Raw genomic sequence first — 26,027 nt, 5'->3', positions numbered from 1 at the left:
TATTAAAAGTAACAGTGTTGTCGTCTGTAACTTACTGGTTATGAGTTTCTTTGATACAAACATAAATATCACGGAAAGCGCGAACTCTAGTGAAATTTGGTGTTGTATTTTGCACCATAAGCCGGTGATTTAACGTTTAAAATGATAGATCATTTATCACTGTAGGTGCAATATCAACGGAGCATTTATGGGATGACAGAAAAAGACCTTTCTGTAGTAATAGGGAAATTGCATACTTTTTATAGACAGTATGCTGATATACTACAGTAAACACTTAGTACCGTAATATACTTTTTTACGCTTAAAATTCAGTTTATACTCTAGAAAATGACTTCCAAAAATCTCCCGAGTTTCGCGGGCTAAAAAATACCGCCCCCACTAATCTCACGCCGTGACGTCATAATTCAGTAGGAGTCCAAGATCCAAGCCCAGTAACGTCGTAGCTGCAGTTTTGGAAGAGCCACGTTGCGTTTAAAGGAGAACATGGCTGAAATAAGGAAAAATTACAAGTGGTGCATTGTTCCTCTGTGCAATAACACCCCAGAAAAAAATTTTGTCTGCATTCCCACGGAGGAAATTAGAAGAAGAGCCTCAATGCATGCCGTCTGTCGGGATGAGCGGTACGGAAAAATAAGAGTATAATAAACAGAATGATAAACCCGTGTAGTATGTGAGCGAAGATAACTTTAATATAAATAATATTTCCATATTTTATCGACTGAATAACTTGAAACTGAGATTTTTCTATAGTTCGGCCGCCGTAGAATAAAAACTCAACTTCTCAACGAAAATCGAGATACTTGTTTCTCGATGGGTACGATAGACTCGAATTATTTATGGCACTTGTTCAATTTCAGTTACGGGAGGACATAGAGAATTCCATGATGTTAAAAATAAAGGGAGGAAATATAAAAATAAAGAGCAACGTTGATCCTCATATGCATTCGACTGCTAGCCAAGAAGACAGCGTTTTCTTCTGCAGAAGAAAAAGCTGTCTTCTTGGCTGTATACTGTTGGCGTCAAAATGATGTACCGCTGTACTTTGCAAATTTATATCCTGGATTCACTGCATGCTATAATAATGAATTATACGTCATTTTAAAGAAAATTTTATCCTACATTCTGATTTATTTTTTTACAAAAAAATCAAAAATGTAGACACACCAGTGCAATAAATGACTCCGCGCACCGTAAAATTAGCCGTTTTTTCAACTTCATGAACTTTGTAACTCAACCTAGGGAAAACTACTACGTCTACAACATTCATCTTCCACAATAATTTACACTCATCAGTGCAGATTAATAAAATGGCTTTTGGGCATTTTTAGAACTTATGTTTTGTTATAAATTAATGAAAATATTCAAACATTATCTTGGCCTATAGTTAACCCCGAAAGAAAAAATAAAACTGATAGAAACAAATAAACTTTAACCGTGGCATGAAAACATATATTTTTATATAATTTTGGGGTTCTTGATTATATCTGAAATATATGCAAGTTCCCTATTATTATGATTATGAGACTATTATAAAAAAATTTAAAATATGGCTCTATCAACGTGTTATTTTATCTCCTAAACAATATAACATTGATGATATCTAAACATATATTTCTAGCTTATGTCTAAAATATTTAGGATTTAACACTGAAATTACTTTCAATGATTTAAATGTACTGTTAAAGTTTTTCAACTGGTAGAATGGTGAATTCTTTATTATCTCATTCGTCATGTCGATATTTTCATACATTGTGCAACGATTATTTATTCTAAGGATCACTTCCTGATAATACTCAATCCTTTTTTGATTAGTAATTCTAGATTTCTTAGTAAGATCATATCTCAAGAAGCTCCTTATGGTACATCATTTTCAGGATGTATGTCGTGGGAATGTCCTTCATATTCTCTAAATATATTTCATTTTCAATGTAGGCTCATTATTTAAAAAAATATCATTCGTAGATAATTATGGTGTTTCATATTATTTAAAGAATCTACGAGGGTGGTTTGAAAAGTTCTCGGAATCACCACGAGTTGTCAGCGGTAGTGCAACGAACTTTTCACGTGATATCCATAGGACTGTTTGTTGTAAACACATGCCACGTCAATGCTCGTGGAAAGGAACTGTGTCGGTGACGTGGCTTTTTTTGTTGTTCCCGCATAGTGATTTGCGAAGATGGAAAAAATCGAGATTCGTGCAGTGATTAAGTATTTCGTAAAAATAGGTATAAAAGCAAAGGACATTCATGCCGATTTCCAGAATACACTAGGGGCCTCTGCTCCTTCATAGTCAACTGTTGCCAAGAGGACAAAAGGATTTAAATTTGGTCGGGGGAGCTTAGTCCGCGCAAAGGTCTGCCAAGAAGTGTCACTACTCTAGAAATCATAGCAAAAGTGCACAAAATGGTAATGGAGGATTGCTGATTGAAAGTGGTTGAAATTTCTCTTGCTTGCCAGATGTCATATAGAAGGGTATATTATATTTTAACGAAAAAATTAGGAATTAAAAAATTATCTGCAAGATGAGTGCCGCGACTCTTGACGCTGGATGAAAAACGCATGAGAATGGACATATCGAAACAATGTTTGACCCGTTTTAGGGAAAACGAACAAGTGTTTTTGCACCGGTTTGTAACCAAAGATGAAACTTGGGTCCATTACTATTCCCCAGAGACAAAAAAACAGCCAAAGCTGTGGAAACATGATGATTATCCACCACCAAAAGAAAGCAAAGATAATTCTTTGGACTGGAAAGGTCATGGCATCAGTGTTCTGGGATATGAAGATGATTCTGTTTATAGATTGTCTCCCCACTAGGCAAACAATTACTAGAGAATACAATGCTAAACTCTGTGACTAATTTCAACAAAATTACGCGAAAAAAGGCCAGGTTTAGCAAGAAAGAATGTCATCTTTCATCAATACAATCCGCGCCTGCACACTTGTGCTGTCGCCATGGCAAAATAAGGCGAACTGTGGTATTAATTGTTGCCACTTCCGCTTTATTCACCTGATTTGCCTCCGTCAGACTTCCATCTTTTCCCAAAATTGAAAATTCTTGATGGTGGACCTGGTGGATAAAATGATTTACTTCGAATGAAGAACTGATAGCCGGAGTTAACCACTATTTTGCAGGTCTAGAGAAATCTCATTTTCTAGATGGGATCAAGGCCCTAGAATATCGCTGGTCCAAATGTAGTAATCTACAAGGAGACTGAATTGAAAAATAAAAGAAGTTTCAGTGATGTAAGAACATATTTTTATATTCCATTCCGAGAACTTTTCAAACCACCCTCGTGTTAGCAATATAAAAATGAATAGCAAATACTAAAGTAGTCCTGTTAAAATAATTGGTTCCCCTAGGTTTTACCTTCATCGACTGCCAAGGAATGCATTTTGATTAAACATTCAAATAATCTGCTGCACTTCAAATTCAGCTGGCATGTCTCGCTTCCACTCCGCCCAAGGCTCATCGGCGAAAGGGACCCGCTCTTCAGAAGCTCTTGAGTGGTTTGCCGAATGAATCAAGTGTTTGTGAAATACCACTATTTTTTTAGTTTCTGCAGTAGTAATTTAGCGAATAACAGTCCTTAAAGAGTTGAAAATCAACAGGAAAAGATCATCATCGATAAAGGTGTTTTAGTGGCATTGGCGGTCATTGGACAGTGGTCTATCCGGAAAGGCTTGAATGTAGATATGTGAACGTATGTAGGTATATTTGGAACGCCGGAAGTAATATGCAACCGTTTATTTATTTATTTTACGTGTGCCGTTAGCCTTTACATCGGGGTTTTAAACTCAACAGTCAAACGAACGCATCTATGGCCTGAATAGGGGCAACCTACTCACGCGAGACTCGAACCCGCGACCTCTTTTGTGGCGGGAATGCCACCGAGACCGGCGGGGTAAAATTATCGAAATATTTTTTTTTTAATCTTATTAGAAAAAGTTTACATATGTTATAAGAATCGGTAAATGAATTGCCAATTACATAGGCCAACGATGAAAAAACTTTTCTACTGAAAATACCTCGCTCTTATGTTTTTTAGGTTGCTGAATCCGAATGTGATGCCAAAAAAGTTGTATCACCAACCATTTATTCACATTTTATAGTTAAATTTATGAAATCAAGCAATATTTTTAGATTTTAGCAGCTTTTTTATAGTTAAAATAAAATTGAAAAAGTAGGAATAATGAACGAGGATGATGTTGGTAACATTGCTGAAACACATGCTGAACAGCTGATGTTTTGTTTACTTACAGCCTTACCTGACTTTCACGTTTCCTGTACATGTGCTCAGTGCAATGTCTAATCGCGGTTGTAAAAGCCTGCTGACAGTTTTTTTCATATTTGTGCTGAGTTTGCTATTAAAAATACCAAATAAACATTACAGACTTTGTGAAAACAGTTAATCTAGCATACTTTGGAAGTGAACTTGGAGATCAGGATAAATCTTGGACGCCGCATTAGGTATGTTATGTATGCTTCTGTATCTGTCGGTCCTTCTGTAAATGTGAAAGAGAGCTACGAAAATCTAGAAATAGTGTTAAATAAAATAGGTTATTCTGCACATGATTGGATGATATCTGGTGATTTGTAAGTAACGTGCATGCTCCTTGGTCAGCAAGGTGGTTTTAAAAAAATTTCCATGCTTGCTGTGTGAATGGGGCAAAAGAGCTAGGAATCAACATTGGAGCAGAAAAAACTGGCCATCTAGGGAGTCTAGAAATCTAAGGCCAGGTTTGGATTCAGCACATAAAAATCTATAAAGATCAGCTATTAAAATAAAAAAGTTTTCAAAAAATATTTTTTTGTTGGCCTGTGTTGTTTTTATTTTTGGAATAATTTGGTTTGTATGTCTCCTCGCAGAAAAAATGAGACTTTCTGTGAAAATAAAGAAAATAATTGTGAATAGCAGGCTTCTGTAAAAGAAAAAGTGGAAAGAAATATTGAAAAAACAACCCGTAGACGAGACGCGATCTTAAAATATCAGCGTGGGAGTCGAATATCGAAACCACTGTGCCATTACAGTGTTTGCTTTTACGAAGTTTTAATGGGGATTTTTTTTTCAAAAGGGATTCAAAGCCAAGTGTATTGACAGCCACCGATCCTTGCGACATTGGTGACTAAAGTTGGAACTGTGCGAATTGATGTGCGGAGACCATAAATAGTATAAACTCTATGGCGGAGACACACGAATGCGTCAACTTCTCAATAGCAGAGCTTCCTATAGTACATGATATAAACTCTATGTAATGCACGAAGCGCAGCGAGACATCTAGCGCGAGAAGGCTCAACCTCGTCGAGGATCGCGTCGCAGCGAAGACGCGATGCCAGCGCTCTGGGGAGATTCAACCGCGTTGGAAGGAAAGTGAAGCTGTATATGTTAAGCACACTCGGCGTTTGAAATGAGTGAGAGAAGTAATAAGGAAATTTCAGAGGAATCACAAAAATAAATGATCAGGCGTGAAGCAAGGTGATTTACAAAAAAATTGGTTGAAATATTTAACTGATTTTGGAGTGACTTGGAGGAACGAAGAGATATTCATGGTGAAGCACAAACCCAGTGCTGTTCCACAAACTTTTATTTGCTGTCGACTAGTTACTACGGCTATAGCGTCATTATTAAGACAAAGATAAGGAGCATTTACAATGTCGAGTATTCTATATCGGACCTCAGAAGCGGGGGGAGACCAGATGAGAGAAAAGGGGGGGCAGGTTAGCGGGAGGGTCGAAACTTTAGACGCAGAAATTTTTCCAGGAAGTCGCGGAATCGAAGTTTCCGTAGCTGCGACGGATAGCAGAATTCCCTGTCCGGCCCCGGGACAAATAAAGAAGACCATGTGCCGGAACCGGTCAAACCGAAGATCTTCCTCCGAAGGAACAAAAGAACGCGGTCCCGTAACGGGTTTTACGTCATCAACATAGGAGGCTTTTACAGGGAATAAGTCCGTTGGCAATGTGGAACCCGAAGCGAATCATAATCTGAAGAGCCCAGGAGTGCTGAGCAGATTAATACCATTATAAGATTGGTATGAAGAAGCACGCGTTTCGTTCCTTGTTTGCCTTGATAATGAGACGCTGTAGCCGTCGAGACTAGTCGACAGCAAATAAAAGTTTGTGGAACAGCACTGGGTGTTTGTTTCACCATGAATGAAAATATTTATTCCAGAGAATGAGTTTGAAGACTCATGAGAGAAAAGGATTTATTTAGCCTGAAAAAGTGCAAGAATAGTATTGCATTTAATAATAACATTAAAAAGTTTTGATTGGTCATGTAAAATTTACAATTAAATCCTTGTGATTGAGGGCTCTTGTCTGGGAAAGGGAAGTGGAGAAATGTAAAGTGGGGTGGGAGGCAAGAAAACGCTCGCTATCATTAGATCGAGTCTTCAAGGTAGGAGATAATGCATTTTTGTCCGTGGCTTGTTGTATTTTAGACCGAATGTTATGATTCCTAGTTTGAAATTTTATGTTTTTATGATATGTGCATATCAGTAGTGCGAAATGCCTCTCTTTGTAGCGTTCCACAAATGGGCATCCACAAATTACGTGGGGCGTATAGGGGGGAACAGGGGGTCAAGCCGATTCTCACTCAATCTCACGTGGAGGGTGCTGGAAGGTATCACGTGATTTTTTCCGCAAGAAACAGTATAAATTGCGATCTTAGTGATATTAAATACTAGTCTTAACTAATCTTAAGTAAAAATAATTAAGCAATCAATAACAAATCCAACGTAATGGAGTATATATTAACGTATTTCGTATTTACACTGAAAATGCGCATTTTGAACAATGTCACATGAGATTAGAGGGGGTGAAGGGGTCCAACCAAATCTTACGATATTTCACCAGGGGGAAGGGCAGGGGGTTCAAATATCACATCACGACATTAATGTACTTATTCATTCCGAACCTTAGTTGTCAACAAAGAAATACGCATTATCAAGGTAATATTATCAGTATCTAGTAGTTGAAATCAAGGGTCGGATTATGAAAGTTTTGTCGCCGATTTCAAAGTGAGTTCTTTCGCGCTATAAATAAATGGTTCCACCCAGTGAATCCTGAACTGTTGATACATGAAATGAACGTAATTTTTATGCCAATGAATACTGTCGCAGCCTTCCACAGGTCAACATACCTTGAGATTCTAGAGTAATATAAAGTGTAAATTCCACATCAGCCGACGGCTTTAAACAGACGGCCAAGGCTCTCGTGGATCTGATGAAGAGAAAGCGTGCCTTTTAATCGGCTCGTGCTCCGTAAATAAACAATCGGAATGGACACGCGAATCAACGGGATGAAGAGAGGCCCATGAAATATGCATGCGTGTGTGTGTGTGTGCTGGGAGGGGATCGCATGTTATTTTATCCGCGGGAGGAAGACGGAGGGAAGAGGGTCCTCACAACGGAAGGGAAGGGCTTCGAGACATTCTTCGCGCTCCATCCGGCGAGATAAAGAACCTCAGCGACCTTATCGCAAGGATTTGGGCTCTTGAGAGGAAGGAAACGAATGAGTTGATGCGAGCGCACGCCTTTCCCCAAGTTGGATTCCCAATTTTAATCGCTTCGCAAATAAGTGGCGAGCGCAGTGCCGTCCAATTGATCCCAGTATTTCGTAAATTTCATTTTCCGCTCGCAAAGCATTAGATTGTAAAGGAATGAAGTTGGTACGTTTTATCACCACGCATTTAAATTTCGGTAAACAGCCACAATTTGAGCTCATGAGCCCATGATCGCACCACCCGTCAGCGACTTTCGTAAACCTACGACAATGCGAGGTGGGTGATAACACATGAAGTGGGCGACGCCATAGTAATAGTAATTTAGTAAGTGATTGTAGTAAGAATCATTTATAGTGATAATCGTGGATAGGGAGCGCATATTGATAGCAGTGAAGAAATGGGACGTTTTCTTTGGTCCTATGAACAACAGCCCCACCCCCCGGCACTCTTGAAGACAATCAATCACATAGCAGAGAATTATTGCGTGCTTTGTATTCAAGACGATTCCGCTGCAAGGCCTTCTTTGAAAGATATTTTCAAAAGCTATCCTCACTTCGATTTTCTTTGCTCAAAAACCTTCAAGTAACGAAAAGTAAGATTCTCTCCTTCTCCGAAAATATAAATGTAAAAGATTGGTAATTATTTCATGTCTCCATGATTGTTCTCTGTTGTTCTTGAATTCATTTACTATGGTTATTATTCATGAACCCAATTCATGGGCCTCACTGCTGTTTTAGCGTTCAATAAATATACAGACAAATGCTTAGCATTCTCTACGGCAATTACTTCTTATCCGAAAGTATAAATATTAATCGTATTTATATGGGCCGAAAATTTTATGATCAGTTATAAATGCGGAAGTATTTGTGAGCCATTAGAGGATAAGGTTGCAACGTTAAGTAGACTTGCAAAAAGGATAGAATGTTAGTCACTATGGTGTCAATTAGATTATAATTTACACCTACAATAAATGGTTTTGTTCGACATATTTCTCATTTTACAACACCTTCACTTCGAACTGAAGACTCCCGTGGAATCCCGGCGAAACTATCGTCACCCCTGACAACAAAACGCGACGAAAATAGGGAAATGGGAAGATCCGCGAATTTGTGATAATATGTAGTTGAAATACAGCATGCATTTTAAACGCTTGCGATAATTAATTCAAAACTCTCTCCGACTTTTTAGCGCTGATTGAATGTGAACAACCGACTTTTGTAATAATGTAAAAGTAATATTTGGAAATAGTTAATTTATTACTTCGGTAATAATATAACTAGATAATAAATCTCATAAATCTAGTATTCCTTTCAATGAAAAAGGAGAGAATATTGTAATAAATCAAGGCTTAATGTAACACCTGCATTTTCATTGAAACTTAAGAGAATTACGCACGCCTTTGTCCCTCGTATTAATTGCACTAATAGAGACGGACATGCTCTATTAGGAAAAGTGGTGAGCATCAATTTCAACACTTTTCGTCAAAATTTTCTTTGTGAATATTCAATACAATACTGTAACTACAATCTCAAATACTTGACGATGAATATACATCACTCCAATTTGAAATGTAAAAGCGAATGCGCTCCGCGTTTTCGGTCTGTAAAATAGGGTGGTGGTGGTGGACCACGCTTCCATTGGCTCTTGGGTTGCGATTGCGGGAGGCCGCCATGAGATTCCCCAATTCCATCGGCGAAAGCGCAAAGCCTTTCAATTCAAAAGCGAGCGAGGCCAAGTGGATAAGCCAACCGCATCGCTCAATCAACGCAACATGCAAAATATCATGAGTGCAGTTGCGTTTGTCTTTAATCATTCCCTCCTCGACAGAGTGAAACCGCGAGAATAATGGAGTAGAGAAAATTGGAGACAAAGGAAAGGTAGACAAGTGAGCGACTCCAAAATACACTCTCAAGTGCCAATAAAATCATTAAATGGGGATTATATCTATTTAGGTGAATAGGAAGTCAGCAAACGTAGTTGACTTGATGGATTGACCATAGCTAGGTTCTCAGAAAATCGTCGAGCGTGGTTAGACTAAATTAATCAAATTAAAAAAGAATATGAAGGTTCATTAGAGTGAAGCGGAAGGAAGAGAATGGAAAAGAAAGAGAGAAAGTACCTCAACACGTTACGGATATGGAAATTATTGGGGCCACAATAGTGGAGTATGCGTAATGTGTATTTAAGATACGTGAGTACAACTTTTTTGTGTCCATTGAGAGCAGCGGAAAGGAATCGATCAGCAAAATGGCATAGCGCGAAGGACTCAATGCCCTGACTGAAAATTTCAAGGTGAATCTAAAAATACATTCGAGAGTGTTTGGCTCTCCTGTGTGATTAATTAAGCATCCTAAAGAGCTAGAGCGAACATAATAATGAGTCATGGTGTCTGTAGTCTGATGGTGGCGGAGATAGAGTTAAGCCGGGAAAGCAATAGATGCGGGAGTATACATGACAACGCCAAGCACTGTGAGGGGCCTATAAAATCATAAAGAGGGAATGGAATCGAATCGGGTGAATAGGGAATCAGCGTACTCTGCAAACAGGAAACAATATTGGGTGAAGCTAAAAACGGCTAAAAACCACATCCTATGAAGACGTCAGAGTGAGCAAGAAAGCGTTGGAGTGGTCGATGAGAAGAGCTAGTCAATGATGTGGAATTCCGCTCAGGGTTTGAGGAGCACGAGAGAAAATGGCTGAAAATTCGTGGAGCAGTGGAAAAAAAGTAACTGATGGTTCCTCTGAAGATGCAAGAAGCTTCAGCGTGTTCAACAGCATCTTTGCGGATCTTGGGGGATCTTGGCGAAGGGAACAAATATTCGTCGCTGTGTCTGAAAAGGTCTCTTGGCCAAAACCTCAAAAGCGATTTGTTTGAACTAGGAAGTTGAAACTTCGCATACATATTATCAAATCAATTGTGCATAACTTTCCAGATAATTTATTTCCAGTATTTTCAGGTTAACAATATATGTGAGATAAAAGTTGAACAAATTTAGCGAAAAACGACCACCCTCGATTTTTTCTGAAAATTGCCAACTTTATCCTCGTGCAGTGGTTTCATGAATAGTTTTATCGAAAAAACTGTTACGCCATCTTAATTGGAACTTCTTTTTCTTTCATTTAAAGGGTTTTTAAAGATTTTTTTCATCAATAACCATATTATATATATAGCAAAGTGGCGGAGCCTGTTTTCAGCCCTTTTTTTACATAAACGTAGAGAAAAAGTAGATATTACTCCGGACTTCCGCCAAGTGATTGATACCACGTCGTTCTATGAAGCTTCTACATTGCGGATCCCTTGCACCTTGCATAAAGCCTTGCACCAACTTGCAACCCCGAATTTTAAATCGTTTTTTTTTCGAGCATGCGGTCGACTCCGGTTCTGGCCGGCGGCGGCGGTGAGTACGGCGACGCGGCGATGCAATATGGCCTCATCCCTTTTATATGTGGACTAGCTGACCCGGCGAACTTCGTACCGCCTATTAATCACTGAACAGTTTAGTCACACCATTTATTAATCAAGAGCGGCTGTACTGAGTTTAATAATATTTAGCTTCCGGTAGTAAAATAATAAAAAATTTTTAAAAAACATAAATAAGCATAACAATGGCTCGCTAGAAAAATATTTTCTTTATTCAAACTACTCCGGGGAAGCAGACCAAGGCTTGTACATGCGGATTTTTTAAATGAATTTTCTAATTTTCATGTTTTATAGTTAGGAAATTTAAGACACTTTGGTCTTACAAAGCAATTAATAAAGTCAAACCCGTTGTTGGGGCAAGTTTACGCCACGCTAGACCGATAATTGACTGACGCTTTATAACTCGGTTCGGGGAAGTACACTGCGTAAACGTACCACGGTGTACCCTACACATTCGGGTTTATTCTCTTGAGTCAAGTACCTTCTGATATATAACAGATTTTGTTTTGTTATCAGGCGCACGAACAAATGAAACGGATGGTTTACCTTCCAACTCGTGAACATCCCACACATATTTGACCATGAGAAAAACATGGATTTTCTAGATTTATGCCACAAACACTCACCTTGTTATTCCTTAATCGTCATCGCGAATGCAACTAGCATGGGAAATTGAATTCACTAAAACTCAATGGGTAAATCTGTTGGGATAATGGGAATCCACGGAATGAGAACTTCTTTCAATTTTCCTTTGAGTATTGTTACGTGAATCGAATTAATTAAGAGTTGTTTTAATCTCCAAACGCTTTCAATTGCATAGTTTTGGTTGGGTTAGATATCGAAGAACCGTGACCACCGAACCAACCTTCAGCTGTAAATTGTGTGGTGGTAAGGGCGGCACGACCAAGCAGACCAAGTAAACCAATGCATGCAGACGCACATTTTTCAATCAATTTTCTAATTTTTTGTTTTAACTTTGGAAATTTAAGACACCGTGGTCTTACAAAGCAATTATTAATGTCAAACCCGTTCTTGGAGCAACTTTACGCCGCGCCAGACCGATACTTGACTGACGCTCAAAATCTCGTGAAAATAGCCCCATTGGGAGCAGCCCCCTTTAATATGTCATTTACTCGAGACGCGCTAGTTATGACTCGGATCGGGGAAGTGCACTGCGTAAACGTTCCACGGCACCTACACATTCGGCTTTAATCCCTTGAGTAAAGCACCTTCTCACATATGACAGTTTTTGTGATTTTTTTATCTGACGCAAGATAAAGCGGATGAATCGAAATAAATATCGTAAAATAAAAATACTCTGTTCTATTCCACACTTTATTTTAAATAGTCCGACCCTTTGGGTTTCAGGAGAATGAGATGCAGATCGTACCATTTAAAATAAAGTGTGGAATAGAAAAAAGTATTTTTATTTTATGACGAAGCAGTTCCCCAAAGTAACGCCGGAGACCGTGTCTTATAGGAAATAAATATGGCGAAGCGAAGAAAGAGATTAAGTGGATGGTTTACCTACTCGCGAACATGCTGCATATAAAATTTTGGGTTTTTAATGAGCATATCAGCACAAACACTGAAAGATTGACCATGTGATTTGTTAATCATCATCACGAATGCAACACGAACTGGAATTCGTCTAAGCTGAAAATGGCACATAAGTTGGGATCATGAAATCTTCGGAATGAGAACTTCATCATCTTTGAATTTTTCTATTAGTATAGCCGCGTGAATCACATTCATTATCAGTTTTTTTTACATCTCCAAACGCGTTCCGTTGGATAGTTTTGGCTGGTTTAGATTTCGAAAGATGAACACAGAACCTACCTTTAGCTGTAAATCGTGCCGTGGTAAGCCAGGTACGTCAAAGGGCTTTAAATATTCTGATAGATAGTTGGTGACTTCGTCTTCGTTTGTTACACAGTTTAAAAAATTTGAATTCAATCACAGTACCAACTATTTGATGCTGATTTAGTTCGAGTCATCCACATCTTCGTTCTAGGCCGTAAAAATGGCTCGCTCAATCAACCATTTGTGATTTTTGTGGCGATCACTTTTCTTCGGGAACACTTCGTTGATGAGCTCACCTTCGGTGAAACGAATTTGCAAAAAATTCCGAGGAAGTGAAATCAAACTGTTTTATTAGTCGACAGGAACACAAACATTACCGATAGGCGATAGTCAACAATTGCTTAGAGATTTCTTTACAAACACGGAAGTGAAGAGTCAACTCGAGCTGGGCTTACAATTAGCTCGAATTATTGTGAAATTATCCTTTTTTTAATATCCTATATGTTATCTGGGGCTAAGACGAATCCAAAGAACCTATTGTCATTAAAATCGGTGCAGCCGTTCTCGAGTTATAAGTGTTCTAACTAACACGATTTGGAAACGGACTCTTTTATTAACTAACAAACTCTATTTCTAGGCAAGAGCCGTTGATGATCCGTGGCCTCCACTTCCTAACCTCCCATACATATTTAAAGCCCTGCTGAAACTTACAGTAACCACTACATGCTTTTCTTTGCAAAACTTTCCTAATATATTTATAGAGAAGAGATGCCTTACATGCTATACAGCGTTGTCAGCACGTTATTCCGAAATAAGGCCTTGGCTTTAAGAGAAATAGATGCTCCCTAATCCCCTTGCCACCCCAGTGCCGCCAAGAATTGTTCACGGAATCATTTCATCAGCCAGTAGACGTGGCATGCGGAGGGAAAAAATCGTCTAAACCCACCAAGGGTACATTGCATCTTGCAGGTGCATTTTATTCTTATAAAATAACGGAATGAGGATGACGGCCTCCCTCACCATTGCATAGATGAGGTGAATATTTCCCACTCAGTTTTATTTAATGATTTTCTTAGTGGACAAGTGCTGTGCTCCGAACTGTGTAAACACTGCTAACTCGAGTAACTTCTCCTGTCCAGATAATTAAAGCCCTTGGTTGCCAATGTTTGGCATTCAAATTTCAGGATACGCCGGAAACTCAGAGCTAAGTCTATATAAGCTTGTATATATTTTATTCATTGTCAACTCATAATTTCCGGTTTTTTATTGGCTAAAAATAGAATGGAATAATATAGAATAGAAATAGAAATACCGTAAACCGGGACAACTATGCCACTTTTTTTTCTTTTTCTACTGCATTCTTGTAAGTTCTTGTACGACAATGATTTAAAACCATTATCAGCCATTACTCTTGGTCTCTGCTTTGAAAATGTGTGAAAAAATTACAACTTAAGTAAAAGTTTATACGTTAAAAAAATTGAAAACAAGGTTGGCAAAGATTCTCTGGAACTGGGGCCACTTTGCCAACGGAGTTAAATCCAGCGGAAACCTCAATAAAACAATGGAATAAATAATATTAACTTAGTAAACTCTTAAATATAGAATGGTACAAATAGATTGTCAAAAACCTAACATGAAATACTATGATCATTCCCTTAATTTTTCTTCTATTTACAAGATCCTCCAATATGATTCTGTGTGTTGGTGATTGGAAGTGATCAAGTGTAATTTTTCCACGGTTTCTCCTGGGCCACATTAATTTACCATCTTCTTCTTTATGGCGAACTTTTGTTTGGATTACGACGACAGGCTTAAAGATAATTAAAAAATGAAGCTCTTACTCATGTAGGAGTGTAGTTACGATCAGTTTTCTATGTATCCGGAATCCAAGACTAAACTTCTTTGGGATTGAGTGGCACAAAGCCACATTTCTCGAACCCTGATATGATGTTTGAGTTCATTTTACCTCCTTCGTCCAATGCACTGAGAATTTTTACCAAAATATTTGGAAATGCTCTATTTTCGAGAGTTCTATAACTATGTAGCAAAGTTCCACAATTTATGGTGCATTAGTGTGGCTCTCCATTAATGTTTTACAAGGAGCGAAGACTGAAACATCAAAAGGTTGTCATAAATGATTGAACGATGGTGTTAGAACACAAAACGAATCGATCATCAGTCAATGGCGTTAAAAGGCATTCCCCGGTCTGCTTAAACAAGAACATGTTCGAGGATCTCTTCTTCCTTATCCTTGCTCAATGCCGTCTGGCGCCCTGGCGAACTTTATGGCGACACTTTACCTTACTGTCTGTTGTCCTATGTGGAATATTAATATGTGGAATATGTGGAATAATATGTTTCAGGGCTGCTTTTCCACTGCTCATTTCATTATTAATCACTACAGTGACAGCAGGTTGCAGCGTAGTGTCAACATAATTTCCATACCTGCGGTCTCCCAACTTGGTATAAAAGCGTCTTGGCACCTGAAAGGTCTAAAACGAATATGAAAAACGCACCCTTACGAGTACTAGAATTTCAGAAATAACAATATTGTCAGTTGGCAAAGTAGTCCCATTTCCACCAAGCTTCCTGGTGCAACCTTGCCAGGTTACATAATTAAACCTACGTACAACATTCCTTTTTTCATAAAAAGCGATTCTGAAAGTAAATTACGTGCTCTATGGAAAGTATAGCAGAAGTTTTTACTAGCGTTTGAGAAAATGGGCAGGGAGAGACACTTAAATAGCCTACCAAAATATTCAGTTTGTCGCGATGAAAACAAAACACTAATGAAGACCTGCAAAAAGCCCGTAAGACTACAAGTGTGTTGAAAGGCTATCACTCAATATCTTTTCTGTGTCATGAAAACATAGGCCCTTTCTTGGATAATTAACTTAGTAGGGCACCAAAGATAACATTTTTCAAAACCTGGCAAAGTTGTCCCACTTGGCAAAGTTGTCCCGGTTTACGGTAATAATAATAGGCACTGCGAAGTCTCTTTTCGGCTTCAGCGCAGGTTCCTTGCGAGTAATTTCATCTCGCTGATGGCCTGCGGCACGTGCTCTGTGATGGCGAACACAGACGACGTCTGTTGATGGAAATCATCCCTGAAAATTATGACGACCTAGAATGATAATTTCAGCTTTCATTGCCGCCATCCCTGAAGTGAACTTGAAAAAGGGAGCGTAGCGTTCCCGTGTTATGTCTCCATGGTTACCAGAAGCTGTGCGAATTCGTGGAAATTAGTTGCGGTGGTGGACACGACACGCCACGGTGGCGTTGACTTCAGGCCACGACTTGGCGACGACGACACTCGTGTCTCTCCCTCCGCAAGACACCGACCGCCAAGCAGTGGCGGCTCGTGAGTCAAATGCTAGGGGGGGCGCACTCCACCGGGGGGTCATAATTTTTTAATATTTCGTGCATCTTATTAAGTTTTTACGGCAATCTAGGAATTAAATTCTGTGATGCCATACGTTCCGTTTTTTTCAACAAAAATACCTAGTTTTCCTAATAAAGCTTAATTAATAAATACTAAATGCAGTAGACTCTCGGTCATACGGATCGGCTTAGTCCGGACTCTCGATGATACTGATCAATGATCTTGAAGAATAAAAATATATTTGCTGCGATATTTTGCAAATACAAACGAAAATACGTAACTTTAGGTTTTAGCGTCTACATTCTTCGTGCGGATATGCCCGCAATACACTTCTGTTGCTCGTTTTGCAATCATAATGCGTTATTTGTCAAATCTATACAACACTTGCAGTGGTTTAGGTGGAAATGACACTTGTAACACCTGAGGAGGGAGGAGAGTGTCACTGACTTCCACTAGGCAACAAACACTACTAGAATGCGCGCGCTTTGCTATTGCAGATGTAAACTTTGATGACGGTGTTCGCGTTGCTTCTTGAATACAGTATGATTTAAAATCAACAATTAAACATTTCTCACACATTTTTAACAAAATATGAAATACTCACAGGCCTTTAGTTATATTGCAAAAGTCCATCCTTTTTTCATTTTGTCCAGCAAAGTGATCAATTACACGTTCGTTGAAATCAGCGCTGGACAACAATTTCTTTCTGATTGAACACATGGCAAGGACAGTAGTCTATAAATAAACAAGGGACGACACAAAATAGGCCGACGAAAAATATGACCAACAAGAACAAGGTGCCTGGACACAGAATTGGGACAGTTTTCCCCTATATTTCCCTTAAAAAAACGAGCACTGTTGATTAATTCAAAATTGTCTTCTTGAATGTACACACAGCACTAAGAAACTTCTTAATCGGCAATTACGCACAGTTAACTCCTCGAAAATGATGTCTGAACTCATTTCACTCCATTCTTTCCGAGAGTCTTGCCGTTACTATAAGGACGACTCAAGGGAGATAGAAGTCGTGGTACACTAATGCTGATTCAGCTTAGGGACGAATGTAAGGTCAGCAAAGGCATTCAAGCAATCAAAGGACGTCACGGACCATCTCCTTGAGTCTAAGATTCATATGTGGTAAACACACGAGACGCCAACGGGTCGCATTTGGAATAACCGTGTCTTCGAAATCATTGCCATGATATAATAGAAAATAAGTTCTAGATCGTAAAAGAAGACGACTCGACTGAGCCACAGATGGGAGCTGTAAGGATTTCCGCACTGATATGAACTCTTCGAGGCCACTTAAATCAGACCCAAGTGGGCATTTTCCGTCAGACAGCTACCGCTCTGCCGCTGAGGAATTAGGTGAACATGAACTAATACAACAAGGACGGCTAGAAAAATGATGAACCTACACACAAAAGGTGCATTGTACGCGGCACTTCATGACATTAATTGAATGACTCTATTTAAAGTCGCGCTTAACGATTTAAATCATATTTAATCCTTCACCCTATCACGCATGCAACTATTTCTTAAATTATAAATCAGTGGGGAATGTTAACTGATTTTTCCTAATACTGCAGGTCTTTTGATAAATTTATCTTAAAAATAGGTACCGCATTTCTAACCATCGGGAAGATATGAATTCATTGTTAAGGCCTAAATATTATAATATTAGTTTCCCCAAGGTTCTTGAAATTCGTAATCATAACAGCACTGTGTCAAAAACTCGAGAATAGTTTTCCTTCGTCAATACGGCCTTTAACTGGTTGGATTTTATGTGTTCCGGAATTCAAACACCAAAAAACGCAAACATAATGGGATAATTTATTTACTGTAGTAATACCTACCAGTAATTAAAAATTAAAATCGTATAACTACACCCAGTACAGTGACCATTCTGATTCCGTAGGTCCCTTTTCTGTGGCAGCACCAAGTAGACGCCAGATTGTACGCCCGCCGGCCTGCGCAGCGATGTCAACTCACACGTCGCTCTGCGCATTTTCGGACGACGTCCCAAGACTTCCGTAAGGCAGCATGTTAGACGCGTCATAGCACCAGCAGCCCCCACCACCACTACTCTCCATATAACTGCATGGGGATGGATTGGGACGTTCTGGCCAGCGCCCCACGGCTACAAATACGAACTTTTCGCGCTATTTCTTTTCGTTTTATTCCAACACTTTCGATGTATGGGACTGAAAAAACGCTTTGATTAATCAGATGTATAATTATAAATTAATGGATATTTATTTTTTTTACTTTTTCAAATATTTGGGAAGGGCGGCGTCCGAGAGTCCTTATGGGCAAACCGCCACTACGCCAAGGCCGTTTGAATCAAGGGACAAATGAAGCACTTGCGTCGTCGGGGCAACTGGCGGGCACTTGGAGCAAAGGAAGACGTTCTCTCGAGGGAGTACTTGATCCCACGCTCAAGCACATGTGCTTAGCAACCATCTGAGTTACAGCCAAATTTATTTCTAATTAAAAGTTTAGAAAAATCCGAAAAAGTTATTCTTGAAAATGCTACGACAGTCGCAAACACATTGCGGCAAAGTGTTGCTATGACGACAAAATTCTCAGCAGGTTATTCTCATATCTGAAGAGAAGAGTTACAACGTTTTTCATAAATTTCATGGCAAGCAATTTTGCTTTGCTTTGTTAGTGGAATTGTTTTTATGTTTTGTTTTTTCGCGGCGAACAGTGGCAGAGAAGATATATCGGGTTTTTCACCAGGTATGGTCCTCCACATCTCCTTCCAAGGTTTCGTCAAGCAGCTAAACCTTCTTCTGCAAGGTTTCGGGATCCAAAAGACAATGGGAGAGTTTCTCGTCCAAACGTTGGAAAGAGATGTGAAGGACCTTACTCGGTGAAAAACCCGAAAAAATTTCACTGCTAGTGATATTGTTCTTTTAATATTGTTGCTGAAGGATGGTGCGTGAAAAGGACGTGTAGATGTATAGACTTCATTGAGCGTATCGACGTCAATCGGACATAATAACCTTTTAGCCTAGATGTTGGCTGCAGATGATTTGATAGCCATGTCTAAACTACGACCAATCCAATGTAAAACCAAGTTCTCGTATCGTATCCCTCTCGCGGGCATTCACACTTTGAGAGGAAATATTCGGACACGAGCGTGATGCGCCCGCTCCCAGCGGGCTTCCCCCGCTCTTTTCAATGCAGGTCCACAGAGGGATGGGCGAGTTTCTAATTTTAAAATGTAGAAAAAAAGGCAGGGTCTCATGTACAAATTTAATTGGAATGTTCATGTACAAATTGAGGTCAGAGGACCTCTTTAAACACAATATTGGAGGTAATTACGCTATCCTCTGTTAAACGCACGTGATGGCTTATACTTTCGTATCAACAGGAGACTTGAATGTGGATTCAGCCGCAATCAATCTAGGCTTAGATTGTTTGAACAATAGGCTAGTTTCCTTCATCAAAGAAAACGAAAGGCATTGATTGCGATTCGTTACCCACCATTAGTGTATTCATAATACACAAATTATTTGGTTTTTGAAATACCGGTTTAGACGAATGGCAAGGGTCAAATTTTATCCTCATTTGAAAAAGGCCAGATTGGCGCCCATGCGATTCCACTCCACGTGACGTCACAGGGACCTAGTTTCTACACGAGAGGATAGGAGTTATACATCGTCTGAGGTTACCAATGAGGCACAGAGCTCAGGGAAACATGTCTTAATAATCACCTATTAAAACTGGCTAAGGTCGGAAAGTTTTCTTTGTTTCGTAAGGAATTAATAAACCATTTTTAAGCCAAGCGCTACCAGCCAGCAAGGTACTCAGCTACCCGCTAGCATCCTGCGTCCTATCAGCGCTCAGAGCCTCAATCAAGGTCACCTCACAAGGCCGGAAGGGGAACCAGAAATGCGTCGCACGGACTTTTTCCCATCATTCCTACTTACGCGTCGCGTTTTCGCGCGCTTGAAATTTTTCACTTTTCATTTAATCGCGAAAAATAGATATCGTCATTTAAAAATCTAAAAGCGTGAAATACGTACTCCAGGAGTAATAATCTTTCGATTTAGGCAATAAAAAAATAATAGGAAACCACCCTATTGAAAATGGATATCTTTAAAAGCGACACAGACAACATAATATTAGAGCCACACCATATTTCCAGGTCCGATAGAAGCGATAAATTAAGAGAGATGTTTTGCCGAACGGATAGATATGGGAATTCGTTTTTCCCCCGAACTATAAAGGACTTTAATAAACCCAATCCCAACCTCGTTAGAGCACTTCATTAATTTGTTTTTCTAGCTGTAAACGGCTGGTGTCCTAACACCCCTTTTAACACGCCTTTTAGGCGGTTTGCGAGGTATTATGTAGATGTAGATGAATCATCATGATAGAGAAAGGGAAAAAACTCGTAAGTTTGAGTAATGGTAATCATATATCGGAACATTTCGCGTGCGTGATAGATTTGTGGAAATCCATCTTACCATTCCTCCTGTGATGAAAATGATAGTGGAGCACATATGAGTTCAAAACTCCGTAAGTGTTGTGTAGTAGTAGTTTTCGCTTGTTTGTCATGTTGGTGGAACTCCTCGCCTAGCGACCGATGACAACGCTGGTGACTGGGTGATATCTGTATACAATCGCACATTAAAACACGTCAAATCCATCTCAGCGCCATCTTGAGTAATTAATGTTGAGTGTATATACCACTATGGGTGTATCGACATTCCAAGTGTTGTAGCATTATTAACCTGGGTAAGTCATTTTAAAATAATTGGAGCATGTCGTTCATAGGTAATCCATATTAAGAACAATAATTAGAGATTTGTATGTGTCTGAAAACTAATTAAATGGCATATTTTTGTATTTTATATACATTTTTTACGATGCGTCTGTAGCTGTCAGATTTCAGATAGGTCAAATTTAACATCGCGAAGAAAATTCATTCGGCAGTATTTTCCTGGTTATCCATGAGCTTCAGTGCTCTTCCCCTAACTGGAATCTATCTTCCTTAGAACCTTCCTTAGTAAAAGAGTCGATAAAAGAGGTAAATAAGTTATATAGTTATTTAAGCTTGCCATATTCTGAGAATTGAGCATAACATTGCTTTATTTGTTTGATTGTAGTTTACGCTAGTTAGCTTTTTCGCCAAAGCGGCGATGACAACTTCAGTTATTTTGAATAGCAATATCAGTTCAAGATTTAGACGGTAAAATGATTGTTTAATGAGTGATGAAAATATTGTAGCCAAAATTTGGCACAGGTAACTTATTTTCCTCGAATAATTTTGCCTGATAAACTTGTACCAAAAATTTGAGCTTAATCTCCAATGGCTGGAAATTCCCTATGGCACGAGTTACGAAAGTTTGTGGAAATCTTAAATTGCGAATATATCTCGAACCCGGGCCTAAAGGGAAGAAAGCCGTGTTACTTACACCACATTATCTCTATCCTTTCAGAAAATAACGTCGGCATCCCGAAAATCCCTCTCTCCTTGTTAGATTATTCCGTCGTCCCCGAAGCTCGTTGTCTCGTGTCTCAGGCACCAAGTCTCTTCTGAGCAGACAGACCGAGCGGTCAGCCGGACATCCATCGCCCATCCATGGCGACAAAGGGACGAGACCATTCGCGAAAATAGCAATAGGAAGGACACTTGCGGCCCAATCGATGAACAAACAGCGAATCGCTAAAGATGGAACAAGGGTTAGCAAAGAAATAAACCGCGCGGAATTTGGATTGCGTTTGCGGAAGAGGGCGCACTAATCGCGTGAGGGATTGGATTAATCAGCCTCTTGAGTTAATCGCCGGTGTTCCACTCTTCAATTTGCTACGAGAATCTTTGCTCGAGATCGCCGCGATTCCTTCTCCGTTGACTGAGTGCGCGCCAGTGCATTGTTTCCAATTCCAAGACGCTCTCGGCTAAAAGACCTTTCCTCAAGGCCCGTGCAAGAAGCCCTAAAGACAAGTTGAAAGGTTAGGCGACGTGGAATTGAAGACTGGATTTTTCTATGCTCGTACATGCACGCAATCTTAACTGGATGTATTTCATTGCTGAAATTTTCATGTTATTTTCTGAGACCTTTGGTTGGACGACGACGCGCTGGGCGTAAGTTATGACGAAAATTTTACATTTGAAAGTAAAACATGTATATCGGCATCTATTTAATGTAGCACTTTAATTACACTGTTCTGCGAAAAAATAGTTCAAAAAATGCCCCGCTACAATTAAGGGTGTTTCTGGCTAATTTTGGGTCGCTGAACCCGAAAATCACCTCCGTTTTTTCTATCACCCTCCATTTTTACGAGCAACCCCTAAATTGGGGGAAACAACCCCTTATCTAAACTTATCGCTTTTCAAGGGACCTTTACTAATGTTATCTGCTTCTGATTGAAAAAAACTGACGTTTTAAGGTTATCAGGGTCAAGAGAGAGACATACTTCACTGGGGTTGAAAGATTTAGGAGGTGAAAATTGAAAAAAAAACCTTTAAAAAACATTAAAATAACTATTTGTCTTCGTTTTTTATGATATATAATATGGTAGCTAAAGGAAAAGTTTTTAAGGGATGAATACACCGTTCACCCCATCCCCCTTTGTAAAGGATTAATATTACAAAAAATATAAGGGGGAAGGGAGGTATACGAGACATTCGTATACCCCCCTTCCCCTCTAGGAAGTGGTCTGGAATATGGGTTTCCTTTAGAACAGCGGCATATCCAACAGGAACCGAAGGTAAGTCGTGGCCGTTGTTTAAAAAAAACCATTAAACTTGTCTTCGACGAGTCGATGGATAGCCTCCATTGGTCTGTATAATTCTTAATCGCTAATTCCCTCATCAGTCCTTCAATATCAGTGCATAAAATCAGATCATCATTTTCATCATCCGTTGAAAAAAATTGAGTGAGGGTTGACTGTCTGCCTCTGTAATAAGAAACATTCACACGATCGGCCAAAAGAGTCCACTGCTGCAAATGCGAGCCAAGAAGTTGTGCTTTACCCTTTGGTAAGTCTACATCTTGTATTAGATCACTTAGGTCCTCGTGTTATGGGATGAGGTGCCCTTTTTGACTAGTCTGGGGTTCTTCTACATCAGGGCTGTAATATTCATCTCGGTGCTTAGGACCTGTTTCCACTTCCGGTGTAGCTTCGTTCACTAAGACATCAGAATCATCGAGGGTGCTAGTAGCTTGAGCTTTAGGGATAGGAATAGCATCATTATGCTTCACCGGGCGAATTGCTGACGGTATATTCAGATAAATCATTTCAGGATTGTGTTTTTTAACAAATAGTGTCGGTTTCGCAAAAATAGCAATCCGTTAAATGGCAAGTGGGTTCAACTCAAACCATTGACACTCCGAAATTTAGGGAACGATTTCCCCAGTTTAGCCAATCACAAAGACTTCTATGACAATCACTGCAACAAAATCTAGGGGCCCACGATTTGTCTTGGCCACCAATTTTACAACTGAAATAAAGTTCATAGGATATCCGCACAATTGTATCATCGGACTTAAACAACGTTCATTTGTGGAGCCAAGAGTGGGGGCTCGAACTTAATCTGAGCAAATGCATTGCGGTACATTTCTTGCGGAATTCGTCCAACTCTAACCATGTTTATGCAGTGGATGGTATTAACATAAAGGCAACAGACGAAGTGAAGTACCTGGGAGTTACGATAACCTCGAATCTCACGTGGGGAACACATGTAAAGAATATTTGCGGCATAGCCCTGAAGAAATTAGGATTCGTCAAGCGTATTGTGGGAAGATTTTCGGATGAGAAAGTGAAAGAAAGGTGCTATTTCGCTCTCGTCCGACCGCACCTTGAATATGCAGCGAGCTTATGGGATCCGGTGCAGAAAGACTTAATCCGCGAACTGAATAAAATACAAAGGAAGGCTGCGCGTTTCGTCAAAAACTGCTACGGGCGTACAGACAGTGTTACCCAGATGTTAAGCGAATTAGGCTGGGAGCCGTTGGAGACTCGGAGGCTGCGCGCTAGGCTTAGATTCCTTGAACAATTGAGAATGGATATCTTTAAGAGCGACACAGAGAAGATAATATTAGAGTCATACTATATTTCCACGTCCGATAGAAGCGATAAATTAGATGAGAGATGTTTTGCCGAACGGATAGATACGGGAATTCGTTTTTCCCCCGAACCATAAAGGACATTAATAAACGCTAGTCCCAACCTCGTTAGAGCACTTCATTTTTTTTAGCTGTAAACGGCTGGTGTCCTAACACCCCCTGCCACACGCCTTTAAGGCGGCTTGCGGGGTATTATGTAGATGGAGATGCATTGCAGTCATCGCTTTCCTTTGGTATTTAAACACTACATCTCCACAAGTATTACAAAATGAATTGGGATGATTTTTGCAGGATCGCTGAATGAATACGAGAATCGAACACACAATAGAAAAATAAAGAAAGAACTTGGAAGATACCCGACACGCAGGAAAGAGTGTGGCGTATTAAAGAGATCACTGCTTTATTTCATAGATGAACATCAGCAAACTGCGACTGCCAAGAGACATGGAGACACGTTAAAACGTGTCAAAGCGTGTCAAAAAATGTGGTGAGTAACTTTTACAGTGTATTTCCCAATTTTTCCCAATGTATTTACAATGTATTTCCCAACGTTTTCCAATGAATTTTACGGAATGGTCTCAGCTCTTACTTAAAAAGTAAGGAGGACAACGAAGTCAAATCATGAGCCCCCAAACGCTGTTACAATAATATTTTGACAAATCTGATGTGCTCAGATTTTTTGGCAGCCCTTTATACCACTTCCTAGAGGGGAAGGGGGGTATACGAATGGTGTCGATCGTATACCCCCTTCCCCACTTATATTTTTTGTTAAATTAATCCTTTACAAAAATGGGGGTGAACAGTGTATTCATCCCTTAAAAACTTTTCCATTGGCTACCATATCTTATGTCATAAAAAACGAAGAAAAATGGTTATTTTAATGTTTTTTAAATTTTTTTTTTCAATTTTCACCTCCTAAATCTTTCAACCCCAGTGAAGTATGTCTCTTTCTTGACCCTGATAGCCTTAAAACGTCAGTTTTTTTTCAATCAGAAGCAGATAACATTAGTAAAGGTCCCTTGAAAAGCGATAAGTTTAGATAAGGGGTTGTTTTCCCCAATTTAGGGGTTGCTCGTAAAAATGGAGGGTGATAGAAAAAAACGGAGGTCATATTCAGATTCAGCGACCCAAAATTAGCCAGAATCACCCTAAATTGTAGCCAGGCATTTTTTGAACTATTTTTTTGCAGCACAGTGTAATAATTGATGAGAATACATATTTGAGGTATACTCTCTCTGTTTCTATTACGAGAGATCAATGAGTCTCAGAGATTTCTTTTCAATGATTTATTGACTCTTGATGACATCGCGATGCTCTGTCCCTCAGTCAGTCGTAGCTAAAATAGGTTTGGATTATACAAAAATATCCGCATCTGAGAATATAGTTTACTTGAAGCATTTTTACTTGTATTATTTTTATTACGATTATGCGTCTACAATTCAAAATTTCTCATTTCCAAAAATTTCCTCCTATATCTTTCCCTGAAATATACAAATAAAAAATATTCTTTCATTTGATAGGGACATTGTTGGTGTTTAACGTTATTAAGATACTTAGAGGTTGCACTGCTTTCTATTGGTTATCCTTATTTTGGAGGAGCAACGTTATGCTCAAAGGGTCCTCCTTATCCAAATTCCCCTTTCAAAATCTTCTTGCTTAAAATATACTTTTCACTGATAGAGATAAGTTGTACGTAATTAGTGGTAAATGTTAATCCTAAAATAGAAGACAAGGAAGAGATTGCCGGGAAAACTAACCTATGGCGATATAGAGCAAAGTGCACGGAGGACAATTATTTGGAGAGACTAAGTGCAGATTCGGATAAAGTTTCA

Source organism: Ischnura elegans, chromosome 1 (assembly GCF_921293095.1).
Source record: "Ischnura elegans chromosome 1, ioIscEleg1.1, whole genome shotgun sequence".
In the NCBI taxonomy this organism is placed as follows: Eukaryota; Metazoa; Arthropoda; class Insecta; order Odonata; family Coenagrionidae; genus Ischnura; species Ischnura elegans.
Note: the sequence above shows the minus strand (reverse complement) of the source record.